Source organism: Mesocricetus auratus, unplaced genomic scaffold, assembly GCF_017639785.1.
Source record: "Mesocricetus auratus isolate SY011 unplaced genomic scaffold, BCM_Maur_2.0 Super-Scaffold_15014, whole genome shotgun sequence".
Taxonomy (NCBI): domain Eukaryota; kingdom Metazoa; phylum Chordata; class Mammalia; order Rodentia; family Cricetidae; genus Mesocricetus; species Mesocricetus auratus.
Window position 1 is genome coordinate 15,568,811 of NW_024429186.1, and position 19,711 is coordinate 15,588,521.

General features: G+C 49.3%; 2 long non-coding RNA genes across 3 annotated transcripts; one reads left to right on the plus strand and one right to left on the minus strand.

Moving 5' to 3' along the window:
• Positions 1-801: 801 nt before the first annotated feature.
• On the minus strand, positions 802-14,590 carry LOC110340615. 2 transcript variants are annotated; one of them, XR_005876166.1, is made up of 4 exons: positions 14,450-14,590; positions 6,913-7,050; positions 4,655-4,774; positions 802-4,183 (listed from the first exon to the last, which is right to left on the minus strand). It is a non-coding gene; the product is annotated as an uncharacterized LOC110340615 (long non-coding RNA). The 2 variants fall into 2 exon arrangements; XR_005876165.1 differs by having other exon boundaries at positions 6,913-7,155.
• Positions 14,591-17,115: 2,525 nt separating this feature from the next.
• On the plus strand, positions 17,116-18,971 carry LOC110340572. Its single transcript, XR_005876164.1, has 3 exons — positions 17,116-17,272; positions 17,601-18,373; positions 18,727-18,971. It is a non-coding gene; the product is annotated as an uncharacterized LOC110340572 (long non-coding RNA).
• Positions 18,972-19,711: the final 740 nt, after the last annotated feature.

Below are 19,711 nucleotides of genomic sequence, written 5' to 3' on the forward strand. Positions count from 1 at the left end.
TCCCCCTAAGCACTCTTCTCGCGGAGCCTGAAGGAAAGGGAACTTGCGTGACCCGCGTTCCCAAATTCTCCAGCAGTTCCAGGAAATGGCATCCACAAGACTCCACTCAAGTAATTACCCAGGAGGGGTGTCACTGGAAATTGCAGGGATGGTAGCCCTTGCACCATTTCAAGGTTTAAAATTACCATCTTTATGTGACTGCGGTGAGCATCACATGAGGTAATGTGTGAAGCCCTCTTGGAACAGGCTTGTTAGTCCTTTCCAGACAGAGAGAAAGCTTTGCTCTAGCCCAAGGCCCCTTTCCCGGCTTTGCCCTTGCCCTAGCAGGGGCAGCTTAATGGCCCTGCTAATGGATGTGTGAGGTTTTTTTGTTTCCCTCAGAGACAGGATTTCACTGTGTAGATTTAGAGTCTGTCCTGGAACTCACTCTGTAAACCAGGCTGGTCTTGAACTCGAAGAGATCCACCTGCCTCTGCATTCCAAGTGCTGGGATTAAAGGTGGGCACCACCACCCTTTCTGACAATCATTTGATATGCTACATAAGGCACTTGTTCTTTCTTAAATTACATTTTTATTGTAGCATACATAGTAATGGTTCTCATTAAGACATTTAAGTTTTTTTCTTTTTGAAATTAAAATATAATTATATCATTTCCCCTTTCCCTCCTTCCACTACCCTTTACACACACACACACACACACACACACACACACACCACACATACACTCACAGAGAGAGAGACAGAGAGACAGAGACAGAGACAGAGACAGAGACAGAGAGACAGGGAGAGACAGAGGGGGGACTTTTTAAAGCTAAAAATTCTTAAAAAAATATTCAAGTGTGAGCCAAGCATGGTTGCACAGGTCTTTGATCCCAGCAGAGATCTGCAAAGGCAAGTAGATATCTGTGAATATGAGGCCAGCCTGATCTGCAAAGTGAATTCCAGTATGGCCAGGGCTGTAACACAGAGAAACCCTGTCTTGAAGAAATTGAAGAAGAAGAAACAAAGTTAAATGGTGAGCGTGAGTGGTTCAAGTTCTGCTCAGCTTGCATCCTGCAGCATTATCTAGGATAAAGGCTGGACTCTTGGACACAGGGGCAAAGGTGTCTCCACTGATCCACAGAACACCTGTGAGCATTGGAGCTGCTGAAGCTGCCACAGCTGGACCCTGAGCACCAGAACCGTGGCTTAGCTGGGCCCAGCCCGGAACCCTTTACCAAGCGGCATCTTTGTGCCTACCACAGACTGAAACACTGTGGGGAAGTGTGGCAAAAGAAGATGGAAGAAAAGAACTGTGGAGGGAGAAAAAGAGGCCAGCACAGAAGCCGCTGGGAAGAGCGCCATGGAGAGCCCCTCCATGCCTGGATCCAGTCCTCGGTATCCAGCAAAGGATACTCCAGCTTACTCCTGGAACCAAGTGTCACTTTCCTCTCAGGAGGGCTGGAAAGCAGGTGACAGGATTTTGGCAGAGGAGTAGAAGCCTCAGGGTAAGTGGCTGTGCAGTGAGGAACTGTCCCACAATTGTGCAAATGAGGGCTTGTGGCTTGGGATTCATTTTTCCATGGCAGTGTCTTTTATAGATTAATAAAGTGGGAAAATGGGCCACCACTGATGATTCCAGGTCACCTGGTACCCTACTGATGCTCTGCTTTGCATGCTTTCTGGGAAGGCTTGTGAAGCAGGCTTGTTTAACTCTGCTATCCACGGTTAGTGCAAAATGCTGAGTGTGAACAATGTCCATGAATAGTAGCTGAATAAACTCAGATCAGCTGTGGGTTCTTCCAACCCAACAGTGGAGTCTTGAGAAGCTTCTCACTCTTCTGGAAGCGCCACATAATTCCCAAGAATAGAGGGAGCCTTAAAACGAGGCATTCTCCCTCATACAAAGGAGTGGGAGGCTCTTCATTCTAGGGGACAGTGTGTGTCTTTGTACATGTGCATGTGAGTGTGCACGTATGTGAGTGCACTGTGTGTGTCTTTGTACATGTGAGTGTGCATGTATATGTGTGTGTACTGTGTGTGTGTAGGCTAGATGACACCCTTTAAATACACATGTTTTTTTTTCTTTGTGACATTGTCTTTCATTACCTGGAACTCTCCGAGGAAGCCAGCTTGGCAGGCATCTGCCCGTGTCCAGCTCTGAGATGACAAGTGTATACCGCTGCATCTGGCTTCTTATGTGGGTCTGGTCTTCATGCTTATAATGTCAGCACTTTACCAACAGAGCCATCTCTCTGGTCCCATTGTGGTTGACAATGACAATTCATGTAAGATTTCCCTCCTCTTCTAATGTCAGAAAATCTGTCCCTTAGGGGTCCCACACCCCACAGGCCCAGTGTGCCTCTGTCCTTCCTTCACACGGGACAGAGGAAGCTCTTTAGGTTGCCAGGGTCTTCTCCCACATCCTCTGCCTGGAACCAGACTTGTGAAATATACTTCAATATACAAATCTCTATCGAAAGAGGGGTGTGACATGGCTCTAGGCAGACCCCGAGTGTCAATGAAATGGGAGAGGTGGTTGAATTGTGAGTTTGAGGACAGCTCATTGTATAACCTGCAGACACCATGCAGGAGACTGACCACTGCGGACCCTGAGTGTCAATGAAATGGGAGAGGTGGTTGAATTGTGAGTTTGAGGACAGCTCATTGTATAACCTGCAGACACCATGCAGGAGACTGACCACTGCAGACCCTGAGTGTCAATGAAATGGGAGAGGTGGTTGAATTGTGAGTTTGAGGACAGCTCTCATTGTATAACCTGCAGACACCGTGCAGGAGACTGACCACTACTTGGATATGAGCCTCGGCCTAGGCAACTAGAGACACCCCCTACCCCTGCCTTTCCCCTGCCCCAGCTTCCTCTGGGGCCCCTCCCTCTAAGCACAGTTGCCCAGCTATCAGTTTCTTGGGGGAAAGAAGATGAAGCTCCCAAAGCATTAGCCAATTGCTGCCACTGTGACAGCATTAAGCGATGGGACCTCAAATAGGTAATCCGTGGTGAGTGGGGTGAGGTGCCAAGCCTTCTGAAAGGGCTCAGTGCACTCATTTGGACTCCTCTGCGTTTCTGCCTTTCACCACGAGGTGGTGGCGTTTCCTCCTCTGAGGTACAGACTTCATGCTCCATCTGGGACATCCAGACTCTCCAGGTGGAAAAGTAAGTTTCTCTTCTTTATGAGTTAACGAACCCCAAGGATTTTGTTACAGCAGCACAAACAGACTCAGACCCTACGAACACAGCACCTCACACTACAGCAGATATAGTCTCTCTCCCTCGCCTTGTCTTCGGAGTCCCAGCACCATCGACTGTACTGTATTTGTCAGTTGGTTTAGTGTCCATCTCCCTGACACGAGAGCACTCCACTGCCCTTTCCTCTGCATCTAGAGCAGCATTTGACATGTAGAAAGTCTCAGTAAGGGTTTGATGGCTGAATAAGTGAATGAATGGATGAACGAATGAATGAGGCACTAGAAATGTCCACCAAGAAAAGATTTGCAGCATAGTTAGTGAGGTCGAGAAACTGCACCCATTACTTTTCTCATTGCGATGGCAAAACGCCTGACAAAGGGGACTTAAGGAAGGGAGGGTTTATTCTGGCTCACAGGTTGAAGCGTACAGTCCACCACGGCCAGGCAGGCATGGTGTCAGGAGCATGAGGCAGCTGGTTACATGGCATCTACAGTCAGGAAGCAGAAAAACGCCAGAGCTGGGCTCGTGTTCTCTTTCTCCCTATTTATTCAGTCTGGGACCCCCAGGCCACAGAATGATACCATCCATGTTCAGTGTGAGTCTCCCTCCTTAGATACACATTTCTAGAAGCTCCTTCGCAGACACAGCAGATAGTGTCTCCTAGGTGACTTCAATCTAGTAAGTCAACAGCGAGGATGCCCCATCAGAAGCATCTTGGAAGCGAGGAGCTGTTCACAGCCACATCCTTAGCAATGAGAAGGCGGGAAGGACACACGCTGGTGTCTCTGTGAATGCTGTCACACTTCTCCTCAGAGGATTGGCTATTCTCCCCAGTTCTGCCCACAGACTGGGGCTGCTCCACCACTCCCTGTCATTCGATACAGAACCTGTGGTGGCTGCCTCTGCATCCCAGGGAAAGACCCTTGGTTGGTCCGTGGTCCTGTCAGTGTGGTCTGAGAAGCGAAGTCACGCTTACAGCATGGTTTTCAGGAGCCTGCACAGAACAGGGAAGAAAACACTGGCAGAGATGCCGTGAGAGCGGGGAGGCTTCTTACATAATTCTGCAATGCTAAAATCTCGGCTTTGTGGGGGCGGGGATGTGGATATGCCAAAGAACACAGCCACCTCTGCAACCATTTCAGCCAGGGAAGAACCTCAGAACCCCCTTGCCCTTACCCAACCCGAGGTTGTGTTTGCAGTTCCAAATAAGGACACAAGAGGACACTTCAACACAAGAAGCAAATCCTCCCAACCCCATTGCTCAAGCCACAATTAACTGGTAAGACTCCAACCCCTCAGCTGTAGGTGGTCTGTAGGCCCGGTGGAGACTGTTAACCAGAGCTCAAAATTCCTGACTCGCTAGCCACATCACCAGGTGGATGGCATGTCCCCAGGAGGACTGGTTCAACCTGTCCCTGACTTTACACAGCTATACCTTCTAGATGTTCCAATGAGCATGTATTACCTGCGTAAGTCCCTGTTGACACATGTGGGTTTGTGCCAGCCGAGGGTCATCATAAATGAAACCGTTCTGAACAGTGTGTGAAAATCATTGTGCGAATGTTATTTCATTGCTCTGGAGTACCTATGAGTGAAGAAATTTCTATGATTATTTGGTTACAAACAGCCACCTAAAACCATAGGACCAACTTATATTCCCGCCAGGGTTTTTGCTCCGGGTCCTTACACTTGGTATGCTGAGCTTTTACTGTGTCCCAAATGTCTCATGGTGCTGAAAACCTGTGCTGTGCCGGGGGTTCACATTTCTCATCAGTGGAGAGTTTGCTCACCCTGTGGGTGCCCACGTGGGTGCTCCTGCAGATGCATGCACACACATACTTTTTTCCATTTTGTTTTAAGATAGGCTGGCCTCAAGATCACACTCTTCCAAGAGCTGGGCAGTGATGGTGCACACCTTTAATCCCAGCACTTGGGAGGCAGAGGCAGGCGGATCTCTGAGTTTGAAGCCAGCCTAGTATGCAGAGCAAGTTCCAGGACAGCCAGAACTATACAGAGAAACCCTGTCTTCAAAACAAAAACAAAAACAAAACAAACAAAAGCAACCCCCCCCCCACTCTTCCAATGTCTACCTCCAACATGCTATGATTACGCGCCTGCGTCACCACACCTGGCTTTCCCATAAAAAATCAGGCTATTTTTCTAATGCTTTTCATATTTCTAGATATGAGGTCTTCATCTAGTATGTGCCTTATAAGTTATGTTTTAATCTCCAGCTGGTGCTTTTATTTTCTTGATGAGCAAATAGGTTTTTGTTTTTAGACTTTAAAGATTTATTTTATGTGCATGAGTGTTTTCCTACATGCATGTTTGTATGTGCACTTGCTGTGTGTCATGGATGGTTGTGAGCTACCATGTGGTGCTGGGAACAAACCCAGATCTTCTGCAGGAACAGTACATGTTCTCAACCACTTAGCTGTCTCTCTAGCTCCTTGTTTTGTTTCTTGACAAAAAACTCCTCATTCTCTGTAAAGGGCCCAGAACCAGTTGGGTGGCCTACACCTCTGTTCTCTGCATCAAAGGCAAGGCACTCCCCCAAACTATTTGTTTTTTTTTAAAGGGCTACTCACACACACACACACACACAGAGAGAGAGAGAGAGAGAGAGAGAGAGAGAGAGAGAGAGAGAGAGAGAGAGAGAGAGAGAGAGAGAGAGAGAGGAAAGGAAAAATTCAAATTATCTCTACTGGTCTTATGTGTGATTATGTATATGTGTGTGGGAGTGTGGGTACCAGCGAAGTTCAGAAAAGGGGATTGGATCTCTTGGAGCTGGGGTTCCAAGCAGTTGTTAGATGTCTAATACAGTTGCTAGGAAACAAACTACGGTCTTTGCAAGAACAATATGCTCAGCTCTTAACTGCTGAACCATCTCTAGCTTCCCTTGAGATTTTGACACATAGTTGTGTATGCAGAAGCATATGTAAGTGTATACAAATTATACATAAACCGGAAGCATTTTTCTACAGCGAGCCCACCCTATAGGCTCCATGTCCCAGGAGGCTGCTTCCTATTCTTCCCCACCTCTGCCCCTCCTCCCTCCCTCCCTCCCTAAGGTGAACACTGCCCTTGGCTTGTTCAAACAACTTTGGTCAGTGCTACATGCAGCCAAACTTTATTGACCTACCCACCATCTCATGGAGGCTCCAACGCACCCAAAACCCTCTCAAAATAAGACTCCTAAAAGAACCCTAACTTTAGTTGTAGCCTTTTTGGAATTGTTCTCTGTAGTCTCTGTAGCCACCCTGGCTCCAACCCCCATGGTCCCTATCTTGTTACCTGGCGAGTTTATAACACTGAAACGGGAACCCTTGCAAACGAAACCCCCCACGAAAGGCTTCCCAAGAGCACCTGTTTTCCTGAACTGTTGGTAGATTTGTGTGATTTAGTATGTGACACCTGGGATCCTAACGAGCAGGAACCTTTCCCGGGCTACGGGTGTCGGTCTCCTGGATGGCGTGGCTCTACAAGGAAATTGGGTATTTACGTATGCCCCGCTAAAGGGCGCTCCAGAGCAGAGCAAAAAAGATGTGGGGGGAGGGGCGCGGATGGATACTGAAACGCCACTAGCAAGCTCTGACTGCCGCTGGGGGGCTGACCATAGGTTAACACTCAAGTTTCTGGCATGTGAAATTCTTCCAGGAGGTTGTGTGGCACTGTGGTCTGTCCCCTCTACTGACTCTCTTTCTGTCATGGAAACACACTTACCTACTGTGCTGATGATGGCTTAATGGACCTGTCTTCCCCAGTGCATGGGTCTTCAGGGCTCTGTGTGCACCCTCATCCATGTCTTCTGGGAAATACATGCACTTGCCCCATCATGTCCTTGGAGGCCGTATCTGGTTCCTAGGTGACACGGACTTGTGAGGGATGCAGACCGCACACATGGTGAGAGGCAGTATGCAGAAATGGATGCCACTGGCTCAGGGCTCAGCTCAGCCTCCACCCTGTCTAGGAACAGCGGTGAGGGTTACACAGATGCAGCCTGACTGTGGGCCTTAGACATTCTGCCTCTTGTATTTTGAGAATTTGCTGCTCTTTTCATGTCACCTCGTCCCAGGTGTTTTGTAAGTTTAGCAGGAAGGGACAGAGACAGGGATCTGGAACTAGGAGGATGCACCTGAAGTCTTCTCTGCCCTGCAGAGTGCTCTGACCCAAGACAGGGCCCCACTCAGTAGACTCTGACTCATGAGCTGAGAGTCAAGAATCCCAAAAGCAGGCTGGGCGGTGATGGCACATGCCAAGGGCAGGTGGATCTCTGTGAGTTCGAGGCCAGCCTGATCTACAAAGCAAGTTCCAGGACAGCCAGGAATGTTACACAGAGAAACCCTATCTTGAAAACAAAAAATTCCAAAAGTGTTAGCTTCATTGAGCTTCCCAGCTGTAGACTTGCAGTTTTCTAGAAACTACCAGCAAACCGGTTTACAGTAAAAAGGATTTGTCCTAACCTGATATGTAAACCTAGCAGGTTAGTTTTATTTCTTTAGGTGATAGCCCTACTCAAACACCTCTACAGATAGCTACCTTATCTTACCATTGGTCAAAGAGAGGGAAAGAGTTTTAGCGACTCCTTTTTTGTAACTTCAGAGCCACCAAAGTGGCCGCACCACGTGCAGCTATGGCAAGACACTAAAGTGTACCTCCTGTGTGTCTCTTCTGAGTGCCTCTTTCAAATCCACTTTAATGAAAACAGATCATGCAGTATTTACTAATTGTATAATGTTCCCTCCCTGAACTCCTCCCAGACCCCCCACACACACCCTATTATCCTGTGCGTCCATCTTATCGGCCCACCTTAGACACTATTTCTATCTGTTAAGTGTGACGGTTATCCTCTGGGACTGCCCAGAACACAGAATCTTCAAGTTGAATTCTGGGTCCTTTGACCCACCCAGGAGTTACTGGCAACCTGGCTGCCCAGGAGATTCCCGTTTTCTCAAACTCAAATGAGCTGCTTCTCTAGAAATCCTTATTGTGGGTGACAAATAGAAACAATGTCCCGGGCAGGTACAGGAACAAGTGGGGGGCCCTGGTGCCAGCCCAGGGGACAGCTGGGAAGCAGGCAACCTTGTGTTGGTGAGTGTAGAGGTCTAGTTTACAGTGCTATTAGCCCCAAATCTACATTAAAGTTCATGTAGCTGAATGTTATACATGGAAACTCAGTTCCCAATATTTTATATTGCCCATGATGTTGAAAATTGTGTTGCTAGTAAAACTCAAAGATTTTTTTTTCACACAGAGTTTCTTTTTTAACTCTGGAACTCACTGTCCTGGACCTTGTTCTGAGGGCCAGGCTGGCTTCAAACTCAGAGATCTTCCTGCTTCTGCCTCCTGAGTGCTGGGCACTCAGGCACCACCACCACCCCATCTTCTAAGACCCTTTTATCCTTCCTTTGAGTTAAGTAAACTCAGCAAAACCAGACAGACCACTGGGGGTGGGGGTGGGGGAATAAAGTTTATTGAGGGACAAGTTTCCAGGCTGCCTCTCCATCATAGAGAGCAGCAGTCTAATCAGGGAGACAATAAAATCCCTGTAACCTTTGAGAGGGATCCAGAAGGTTTGAGGGGCAGATCGGTTCACTCCTCTCCGAGATTGTTTTTTCCCTGTCTTGGATAGGATAGGGTCCCAGGTTGTGCCTGCCTGGAGGGGGATGTGCCTGTCACAATCAGGCCAGTTTATGATTAGCAGATGTCCATTGGCCCATGGTGCATGACCTTTTAGTAAGACTACATTTATCTGATAAACAAGCCTCCCCCCCCTTCTTAGTCACGAGGTTTCTGGGAACCGCTAGAGTCAGGTTTCTGTTTCCGCAATGGCCATCTTTGCTAGCTGATGCTCAAGGCAATGGCAGTTGTTATCTTAAGGTTTGTCACCTAACACCTTGGCAGTTGCTTTCCCTTTCAAACACATGGAAGGATGTGAACCACAATACACTTGTTACTTACAGATAAAGGGAACCACAGCCAAGGGGAGAGGGGGCGCACCATGTTTTAAGCCTGGGCTTTGGACTCCTTACTAAGAATCAGTATAATGACTGAAAGGAAATAACCTGTTGCTTTTCCTTGCTCAGAGAGACAATTGTATGGACATAAAAACTAGCAGCCAGCAGGGAAGTCCTGAGGAAGCACTGCTCATCTCCTGCCTTTGTTCACGGGATGCTGGGTAGACCCTGCAGAGCCCATGGGCCCTCCTCCTGCGGACACTCACGCCCTAAGCAGAAGCAACACATCTTTTACGATGATGAGTGTCTGCAGCATCTGGACCCTTTCTCTGACTGTTGAGGGGGTGCCAGAGTCCCTGCTGAGAAAGGACAGTCTTGCAAGGCCTCATGGGAGGAGGCGGGGCTAGGTCAGCCTTGGGGCAAAGCCCTCAGAGCCATCTGGCTAGACACACTATCCTTGTTGACAAAGCCAAGTTTATGTCTTTGCTGGTCCAAAAACATTCAAAAACAAGTCCAAGGACAGTTGTTGGGGTGGGGGTAAAGATTTGGAAGGCTATCACCCCCAGGAAAGACCGTCTGTACACAGAAACTCCCAGTCCCCCCTTAGTATTCGGGAAATTACACCCCGGGGGGGAGGGGGACACTGATGTGAGGATGTGAGGTGTCGTTTCTAGGATCTGGCACAGGACACAGTGAAAGCAGGCAGCTGGCACACACATAATGCAGTGCCCTTAGGCTCCTGGATGCCTTGTAACCTTTAGCTCCATTTCATCATCCCCCCCCCCCACTTCTCCCCCAACCTGAAGAGAAAGGAGAATGGGGAGGTCTGGGTATCATTTGACACTGCCGATTCTGGGCAAGTATTCCTTACATGGCTAACATGTACCAAGCGAATGGGGTTATAGTAACAAAAAAGACAAAAACAGAAAGCAAACATAACAGCAATAACAACAACAACAACCAAAAACCACAACGAAGTCAGAGGTTGGCACTAGCCTGGGGTTCACCTTTGTGATCCTACATTTGGGAGGCTGGGGCAGGAAGACTGGATGGAGTTCAAGGACAACCACCTGGGCTACCATATGAGAGACCCCGTTGTTTTTTTTTGTTTGTTTGTTTGTTTGTTTAAGTTTACTATGGCGAGAATGGAACACGAGATGGGTGAGATACATTAACCATGGCTTATTACAGGGTGGGAGAGGGGACATGAGAGAGATGAGAGGGGTAGAGATGAGAAAGTGGGAGCTGAGACCAGAGCAGGCAGGCGAGCATAAGTGGGCGGGGCCGTCTCTTAAAGGGGCCCTTTCTTTGCACCTGCCTGCAGGCTAGCTCTCATGAAACCCTGTGCTGACCAGAGCACTGCTTGAGTGCATTCTGCCAGGTGACAGGGCCAGGCCAGCGTAATGCCTGAACCTGGAACCCTGTCAAACAAACAAACAAACAAAAAAGAAAATAGTGACTGGGGTAGCTTGTGAAAGTTAACCCAATGTTTGCTAAAGGATTAATTGACCTCCCTAAGTAAAGCAGGAGATGAAACATTTTCCTTAGGGACCATAAGACATGGGAATGTAAAGCCTGTCACAGTGGGGTTGTAACCCTAGAGACTGGAAAGCATGAGGTGATTAACCGGTGATTAACACAGAACACCAAATGTGTTCTAAATCTTAAGAAATTGGCTGCGCCTTAAACTCTTTTGTAAACCTGCAGTTCTGCTTTGGGAATTTTTCATGAACATTTTGTCTGTTCCAATTGGTCGACTATGGTTGAATTCAACATTTCCTTATTCCCTAGGAATTGTCCGTGCATTCCAATATCCCCGCTACTCTTCTCTTCGAGTAGGGAGTGAGCAAGTAGGCCTGGGACCATGATAAAGACTTTTATTTTGGAAAAAAAAAAGCCTCCAAGAGTGCTTTGATCTAAAATTGGGGATTACAGCATCTCCCACACACATCCACCAGGATGTGGGTTCTACGGAAGAGGACCCAAAGTAGTCACGCAAGAACACTTGATTACTCAAATCTGAGGGCTCCCCTACTCCACAAGTATGGGAAGTTCCCGTGATGACCTGGTTCACACAGCTGAAACCAGCCTGCTAGTCAAATGAGAGCTGTGTAAACCTGCCTGTTGAATGGGGCTGCCCAGAAAGATAGATGCATAACGGCCAGTCACTGGGATTTTGACCATCTCAAATTCAGGCAATGATGGGAAGAAACTGCAGCCCACATCTTGTGGGTCTACAGCCCAAGAAATTTCATTTATTCCTAGGCAAAAAATAACTTTTTCCCTCTCAAAATTGGTATTTGATTTTACTACAACAGACTTAAAACAACCCAGGAAGCTGTTTTCCTGGTCCCTAACCTAATAGTGTGTCTTGCTATATGGTTTGTCACATTTAAGCATTACCTTTTGGGCCACTGGGTTCATGTCACCTCATCTGGTCCTGTCAAGACCAAAGCACATGAGTCAGCTCCCCCATCCTTTCCCCACGGAAAGTTCCTTCCACCTTGTCCTATCTCCTTCCACTCATCCATTAAGGCCCAACCCGAAAGATAAAACTAAGGAAGGCAAAGATAAAACTGAGGAAAGCAATAACATAAGTATATTTATTGAGCATATGTAGAAGCCATTTATGGTCAGTTCTCCCATTCGGCAATCATAAACAAACACGTTGCTGATCAAATATATGGCTCATTCTTTAGCATCCCGGCTGCTATATGGGAAGAGGCACATTGGGCGGACATTCGATTGCCCTGTAAACCCTGAGTTTGCCTTTGTGTTAATTAAATAAAATTAACCTTAGGTCAGGAGGCTGAGTCAACAGTTAGTTGGCAGAAAGTATTAGAGCATTGGAGGGCATGGGGGGAGGGAGGGAGGGAGGGAGGGAGGGAGGGAGAGAGAGAGAGAGAGAGAGAGAGAGAGAGAGAGAGAGAGAGAGAGAGGAAGTAGTAGGGTGGGCTTTGGAATGGCACAGCCTTTTCTGGTTTGGTGACGCAGGGGTGAGGTGTTCTGGAGACACCAGCAAGGAAAGAGGGTCAGTTGCTACTCAGCCTCTCTGAGCTCCCAGGTTTTCACTCCAGCCTTTGAATCTCGAGTCTTATTCATAAATAGAACGATAGAGATTTAGTTAAAGCTACCTTTACTGGCAGCGACTGAGTGGTACCTGAGGGAACAATTCTGGCTAGGCTGTGACCTGAGTAGTCAGTGAAAGGGTCAGGCATCATACTGGCCTGCCCCTGTTCCTCAGGCAGCCCTCTGACCAGCCCAGAGTCCCATGACAACCAGTCTGCACGCAGGTGCAAAGGATGCCTTTAAAAGACAGACCCCACCCACTTATGCACTCTTCTCTCTCTCTCTCTCTCTCTCTCTCTCTCTCTCTCTCTCTCTCTCTCTCTCTCTCTCTCTCTCTCGTGCTCTCTTCTCTCACTCACTCTTCTTACCTCTCTTCTCTCTTACCCTCTTCTGTCCACTCTCTCACCTTTACTCTTCTCTTCCCTCTCTCCCTTCATCTCTCTCTCTCTCTCTTCTCCCCCTCCCACACTCCCCACCCTTTAATAAACTCTACGGTTAATGTATCTCTTGGTTCGTGTTCCATCTCGTGCCTTTCTAGCTTAAGCAAAATAACGACAGCCAGGCCTCTGCTAGAGAAGCGGTCCGGTAACTGAGGAGTTGCAATTGCTGGCTGAAATAGCAGTAGGTTAAGATGCAGCCACTGTGCTGAAATTAAAACAACCGAGGCAGGCAGCAACATTGTATTTGTTGATGAATCATGTGCTCCAATGTACCTAATGATTGTTCTTTTAAAGCTGGTTAAAGACTAGCCCAGACCTGAGCCTTGGGGATTTAGAAGTTGCTCAGGCCTGAGATTAGCCTGACTCCCTCCTCATCCAGCCCTAGTTCAGTCACCTGGCCTACCCAGGAGCGCCAGACACTACCCTTGGACCTCATGTTACCAAGCAGGCCTAGCACCACTGCAGACACTTGGCTTCAGCTCAGGGGCTTTCAGAGGTGACTGGAGCAACGGACTTACCTAGGCTCCTGTACGGTAGGTCCGGGGTAGGTGTAGAGAAAAGGGGCCAGCCAAAGAAACACACCCTGAGCAGAGCCAAAGAAACACACTTTGTCCCTGGAATCAAAGCCAGTGAAAGAAATGCACCCTGGTCCTAAAACTACAGCCAAAAGACTAAAAAGGACCAGAGAAAGAAACACACTTTGGCCCTGAAACCAGAGCCAAATCTGACCCTAACCCTATGCAGAAAACTAACCAATCCCTGAGCAGGAGATTAAAATCGGACCAATCCCCACCCTGGAAGCCCTATATAAACCCTGTGGCTGTTCGCGATGCCACTTTGGCAGAGGACAGCCACTCTCTTGGATTCTTCTCTCCAAATAAACCCCTTCAATGAGCTTTGGGTGAAGACCTTTTTTACCGTGCAGCAGAGATGACCCTGGGCAGAGCAGAGCGAGCCGGGCTGTAACACTTCTGCTGGGGAAACCTTCCCCTGGCAGAGTGGAGTTGTTACACTCGGCTCTCCACTCTCCAGGAGCAGAGCTGAACTGTAGCAACTTCTCCGGGGGTAACTTTCTCCTGCCAGAGAAAAACTGCTACACTGGGCAAACATTCCCAGCGGGAAGACCCTCTCCTGCCAGAGCAGAGCAGATACACTGGGGAAGCCTTTCTGAGGCAGGGCTGTAAACTGCTAAGCTTACTGCAACCTGTGGTGGTCCTTGGCTCCCGAGCTCCAGGATACCTTTCCATCTGAGCTGTGTAACACTCGGTATTCTGTGACTCCCGAGTGCCAGAATATTTGTCCCATCTGATCTGTCCAAAATGCCTACAGTAGGCACATGGCTATGGGTCATATCTGTGGCATACCTGGTGAAACAATGCTTCCTCCTCCTGTGGAGAGCTGCACCACGCCGCACCCTAAAGATGGCGCTGGCTTCCACCTTCCACCATCCCGACGGTGAGCGCTCTCAGTGATAAACAACTCCTTATTTGGCCTGCTCCCATCCCGCCAGGATCACGCCATGATCATCAGACTGCTTATGCATGTTACTGAGCCTATGGTTTGCGCACACGTGGCTGTTTAGGGTTGGCTGGCCTCAGCTAAGGGGATCAATTGGGGGCTGCCTCCGCATTGTTCATCAAGGTCCTGAATAAACTGCTTGTGAGAAGGATTCCTGAGTTGCGTCTTCCTTGCTGGTCGAGGTGGTCGTGACATCCTCCTACCTGAAAGGAGACTCCAGAGCAGCCAGCATCCTTCAAGGTCATACCTGGGTCAGATAGCACTTTAGGTACTTACCCCCAAGAGATGCCCAACTGCAGCCCTGGGCCCTTCTAGGTACTCTATAACACTCCAGGAAGGCCACAGTAGACATACAAGTGGTCCAGCTCTGTGAACCTTCTGCTCCCCCAGGAGGCCTCTTGAGATGGGACCCAGGGGTAGGACTGCTCCATGGAGTCCTCAGAAAGGGCCACCACCCAGTAGTGCCGTTAGGTCACAGATGACCAGATAGGAAATATGTGATGTCATAGACCTGCTCTAGACCCCAATGCCCATCCTCCTTCAAGCAGATCAGTCTGGGCCCAGGGTCTCCCAACCAAAGTTCTCATGTGGGGGCAGTCTCAGTCCAGGCAGGGAGTTACCGGGTGAGGATTTGCTCCACCAAGGACACAGAGCAGACAAGCACCCAGAGCTGCAGAAATACAGACCTGAATGCCAGGGTGGATGCTTAGACAGCAGGAATCTGTACAGCACAGAAAGCCTTCCTGGAGGAGATGGCTCTGTTACCCTATCTGCCATGTCCCCAGTCTCTACTGCCATCAGGCAGGGCTCAGAGGGAATTGGAGGTCCCAGACCCACCACTTTGCCCCACAGCCATAGTCAGCAGGGACAGTGGAAGTCAGTTCAGAGTTGTGAGGACCCGGATGCAGGAGTGCTAAGGGGGAAGGAGCCAGAGTTCACAGGGGATGGTGATTTGGGCCTGGCTCGGGGTGGGAGCTTCGCCTCCATAAATAGGCATAAGGCCTCTGAACAGGCGTTCTAACTGCCGCAGGCTCAAGTTAAAACTTGACCTGATACAGCCCCTTTTGAGTTCAAGGTAAGGGAGCAGTAGAGTCACAGCTCTGAAACCACTCAACCTCAGTGCTCATCGCTGCCACACCAAACCATACTTCCTGCCTCTAGAATGCAGATGTGCAATAAGGAAAGGCTGGGGTCTGGCGCTCCTGGTAGACAGAGCAGGTTGGAGAACCTTCAAGGACCCCGGAGCATGCCCTTAGGTAGGGCTGGAGGCCCAGGGAGGAGAGGAAGGGGAAGTACTCAGAGAGCTAAGTACTCCAGCAATGAAGTATGGTGCTCTGATGAGCTCCCGAGGCCAGTGAAGCTCACCAAGCTAACCACCTGGACACTACGGCATTGCAGAAACACCTGCCTGGGCTGAGAAGTTCCAGCCAGGACCCAGCTCCCACAGACATGACCCTAAGAAAAGATTCAGATAAAGGAGCTATCTATATGATCCTAGATAGTGCCCACAATGATGCTGAATCCCACACAGGGAAGCCACTGTCAAATCCCTGCTGTGTGTCCCGCCCTGGAAGAAGAGAAATTCCGGCAACCGCTGGTGGAGGAGGCTGGAGTCCACTTTGCTCCCCAAGTCAGGAATGACTGTTCCAGCTCCTTTCTCTGAACACAAGACACACCATGACAGATGAGAGACATGGTCAATAGGACTGGGGACTTCAGCTGGAAGGTGCTGACATGGCTCACACGGGAGAGAGGAGGCTCCTTCATTCTGGACCGGGCTTTGATGTGGGATAGAGAGAGCCATAGAAGACTCTGGAGGGAGAGGGCCAGTGACCAGGGGATGCAGTCTGTACGAGCTGGATAGGAGGGCAACAGGCACCAGTTGAGAGACTTATGCCCATGAGAGAAAGGATGACCTCAGTAAGCAATGCTTACCTGGGCTGCGTAGAATGACTTCAAAGAACCAGAAGGCCCCAGTGCTACATCCACACTCACCCTGCAGCCAGCAGAGGAGCCTCTGGGTCTAAAAGAGCCCCTCCCTAACCCATGGGAGAGCAGCAGCTGCAGTACAAGGCAGGAGAACCCAGCTGCCTAGGGCCAGCTCCTCTCCAGCTATCCCAGCACTGCAGCACAGAGGTGCGGGTTGGGGGTGGGCTGGGAGGGGTGGGGGGGATGGTGTGACAGATGCTCCAGTCCTCCCTTGGGCCACACAGAAAGTTCAAAGGCCAGAGCATAGAGAAGCCTGTGTAGTGATCAAGGCAGAGAGACAGAAACCAGTTACCAACTGAAATTACAGCCAAAATGAATCCAATGGCATTTGAGGACTCCAAACCCCAGGCTTTAGGTTTCCTGGGAGTTCCAGGCAAGGTGAAAACCAGGTCCACTGTATGAGGAGAGCAGCCCCTAGCACTGCCCCCCCTCTAGGAACGCCCTCTCCTGAGACTGCTCCCTGCGGATATCTCACCAGAGTTTTGCCCCTTATAGGCACTTCGAGGGAACTCTGTCAGTTAGAGAGGATTTGGGCATGTGTCCTGAGGCCACTTTATACCATGCCTAGAACCCGGGAGGAGTAGTTTTGCCTCTTAGATAGTGTGCACACAGCTGGGAAAGTTCAATTGTGCGAGGGCCAACACCTGGGAGACCTTCTGGCTAAAGGGGCAAAACCTGTTCTGGGGGCAGCCACAGATGATGCTCCCACAGATGTTGCCCCAATCCGTCTTGACTTAAGGTCAGAGAGTTCACACATATTCTTTCTCCTCAAGGTTAAATAACAGGATGTTTGGCCAAAGGTGTGGCTACCGGATGTCTTGATGTGGCATGGTTTCGTGATGTATTGGGTATTAACAAGGCTAAATTAGGTTTGTTTGTTCCTTGGGTCACGGTAGGGAAGTCTTTTGCCCGCCCCTTTTGATTGGGTTATGTGAGAACTATGAGTAATAAACTTCGGGCTCCTTTTACAGTATTCACTGGCAGCCCTGTGGCTCTATTCTTCTGTCTCTTTCTTTTCTCAAATCTTCACTCCCGTTTTCAGGTTTGGTGGAAGAGGTTGGCTGGACACAACACTGTTCCAGGCTCATGGCTGGGCATGGCTAGAGACAGGTAGGAATCAGATTACATGTGACTAGGGTGACTTGGGGATAATCCTGGTGCATGCCAGCACCTAGGTGCTCCTGATAGCCACCCTCCATACTCCTGAACTCTGAGACCTGTTTCAACACCTACACCCCAAAACTCACCTCACATAGCCTGCCTGAAGATTTGGGGTGCCCTTCTTTCTGAGACAGGCCTCTGTTATGTATGAGCAGATTTTATATGCTAATTGTAGGTCCATGATATTTTCTTGGCTATATGTGTGTTTGTAAAAGAACTTTTGCTTTGTTTGATTTTTGTTTTTCTTTCTTTCGTTTGTTGGTTTCTTTTGAGACAGGTTTCTCTGTGTAGACTTCCGCCGTATTCAGGAACTAGCTCTAAAGACCATGCTGGCCCCGAAATGACAGATGTCTGCCTGCCTCTGCGTACAAAGTGCTGTGATAAAAGGCATGCGCCATCACTGGTTCAGAGCCTGACTCTTGCCTCGAATTCTACCTTTGCTCTCTGGGCTTCACCGAGGAGACCTCAGAGGGAAGAGGGAAAGTCCTGACCCAGGCTTCTCTGCTCATTCTCTCCTCCTCCAGACCCCAGCAGGTCCCCATGTTTGACCCAGTATGTTGGGGTTCCCTTTCCACAAATCACCTGACACAGCTGCTCTTCCCACAGCCATGACTGTAGCTGCTGTGCCCCCCGCGTTGAGTGCTGTGGGCTTCACAGGGACAGGAATTGCTGCCTCCTCTCTAGCTGCTAAGATGATGTCCTTGTCTGTAGTGAGACATCCACCCAGCCGGCATCTATAGCGCTGACCACACCCATTTGGGCATGGTCACAGGTGCCAACATGACAGTGGTTTTAGGTCTGGGGTTGTAGCACAGGGAGCTCTTCCTTGCTTCTGGCCGGGCTAGCGAATGCAGCCTGGGTGGATCTTTGGAGTGGGGACTTATGGCAGTCACCTGCTTCTTGTGTAACTGACTTCTCCCGAATAAAATGATATTAACCTGTTCTGAGCATAGTCCCGTGATTCTTGATCCGTGCATCCATTCTAGTCAGCCATTGCTAATGGGGACGGTGTTGCAGCTGGTGGATTGGTGGCCACTCTGATGTCAGTGGGTAAGTGTCATGGCAGGAAGATGAGAGGGAGGGCAAGAAACAGCCCAAGTGGAAGAAAGAGGGGAGGATCCCTGACCAGTTTACCTGGGGCTCAAACCTCCACCTGGGGTCCAGCCTTCTTCCCTACAGAGGGGGGTGTTATCCCACTGGATTGATTTCCCCTAGAATTCCTGCAGGGAACAGTTCCTTGTGAAAGTAACTGTGCTAGACACAGATCCTGGAGAGTTTTGAAATAGGTCTGATATTATGAGACCTGTACCTCAGGCCATCCTGAGTGACCCTGCCAACTATGACCTCTCTGAACCCATAGTTTCACCCCATTTCATGTATTTCATCCTTTGTTTCTTCCGCAGGAGCCGCTGGACTGTCCATGTCATCCAAATTACTCTTGGGCTCTGCAGGGTCTTCTCTCATGGCCCGTGTGATGGGCATTTGTGAGTTCCAGCCCTTCTCTCCTCCAGGAGGGGACATGGAGGCAGAGGGTACACTGCCCAGTTTTTTCAACCAAAAGAGGGATCAGTTAATCCCAAGGAACAATCTGTAAAGGCCACAAGCCTAATCGGAAATAAGAAATAGAACCAATTTGTTGTCTACCTTATCATAACCTTAACATCATGTGTGCTGTTTGCAGGGTAAAGGTTGCTCAGGGCCCTGCCTCTCTGCTTCCCGGGACTTGGGTGGGTTAGGCTCACCTCCTTTTCCCACATCTTGTCACAGAGACACATGGTATGGTTGAGTGTCAGGTGGAATGAGTCGAAAAGTGAAAACAGAAGCTGCCCTCTGCCCTGATAACTCTTCCAAGGTCACCTCCTCCTTGGCTACTCCCAAGGTGGGGAGTTCACCTAAATGACTTCTGAGATCATGGCCAGATGGGGTTGACTCGGTCCCTATGAGGAGTTCAGCATGGTATCTGTCTTGTGCACCCATCTCAAAGCCATGGCTTGGTTTGCATTCGTACCACCCTCCCCACTATGTATGCAGTGATTATTTCTGGTGGCCAGGATTTAAACACTTCTGTCACAGCTAAGTTACCAGAGAAACCCAAACCTCTGCCTATTCTCTCAGTCCTGTAGCCCCACTAGAGGAAAATAACTTTCCCCTTTTATGTGCCCAGCAGAGCCCTTGGCCATGCCAAGGTGGGGGTGGTAATCCACTGTTCACACTTGGTCTCAGGAAGCGGTTGTCTCTTCTAGCTTGGGTCCCCACTCACTTACACACACAGAGTGGTTCTAGCTATTGGAGTTCCAGGAGGGATTTCCCTGGGGCAGAGGTAGTCCTCATCCTCCCTCTAAAGGAGTCAACTCCCTGTCCCAGTGTCTAAGACCAAAAGTTTCTCCT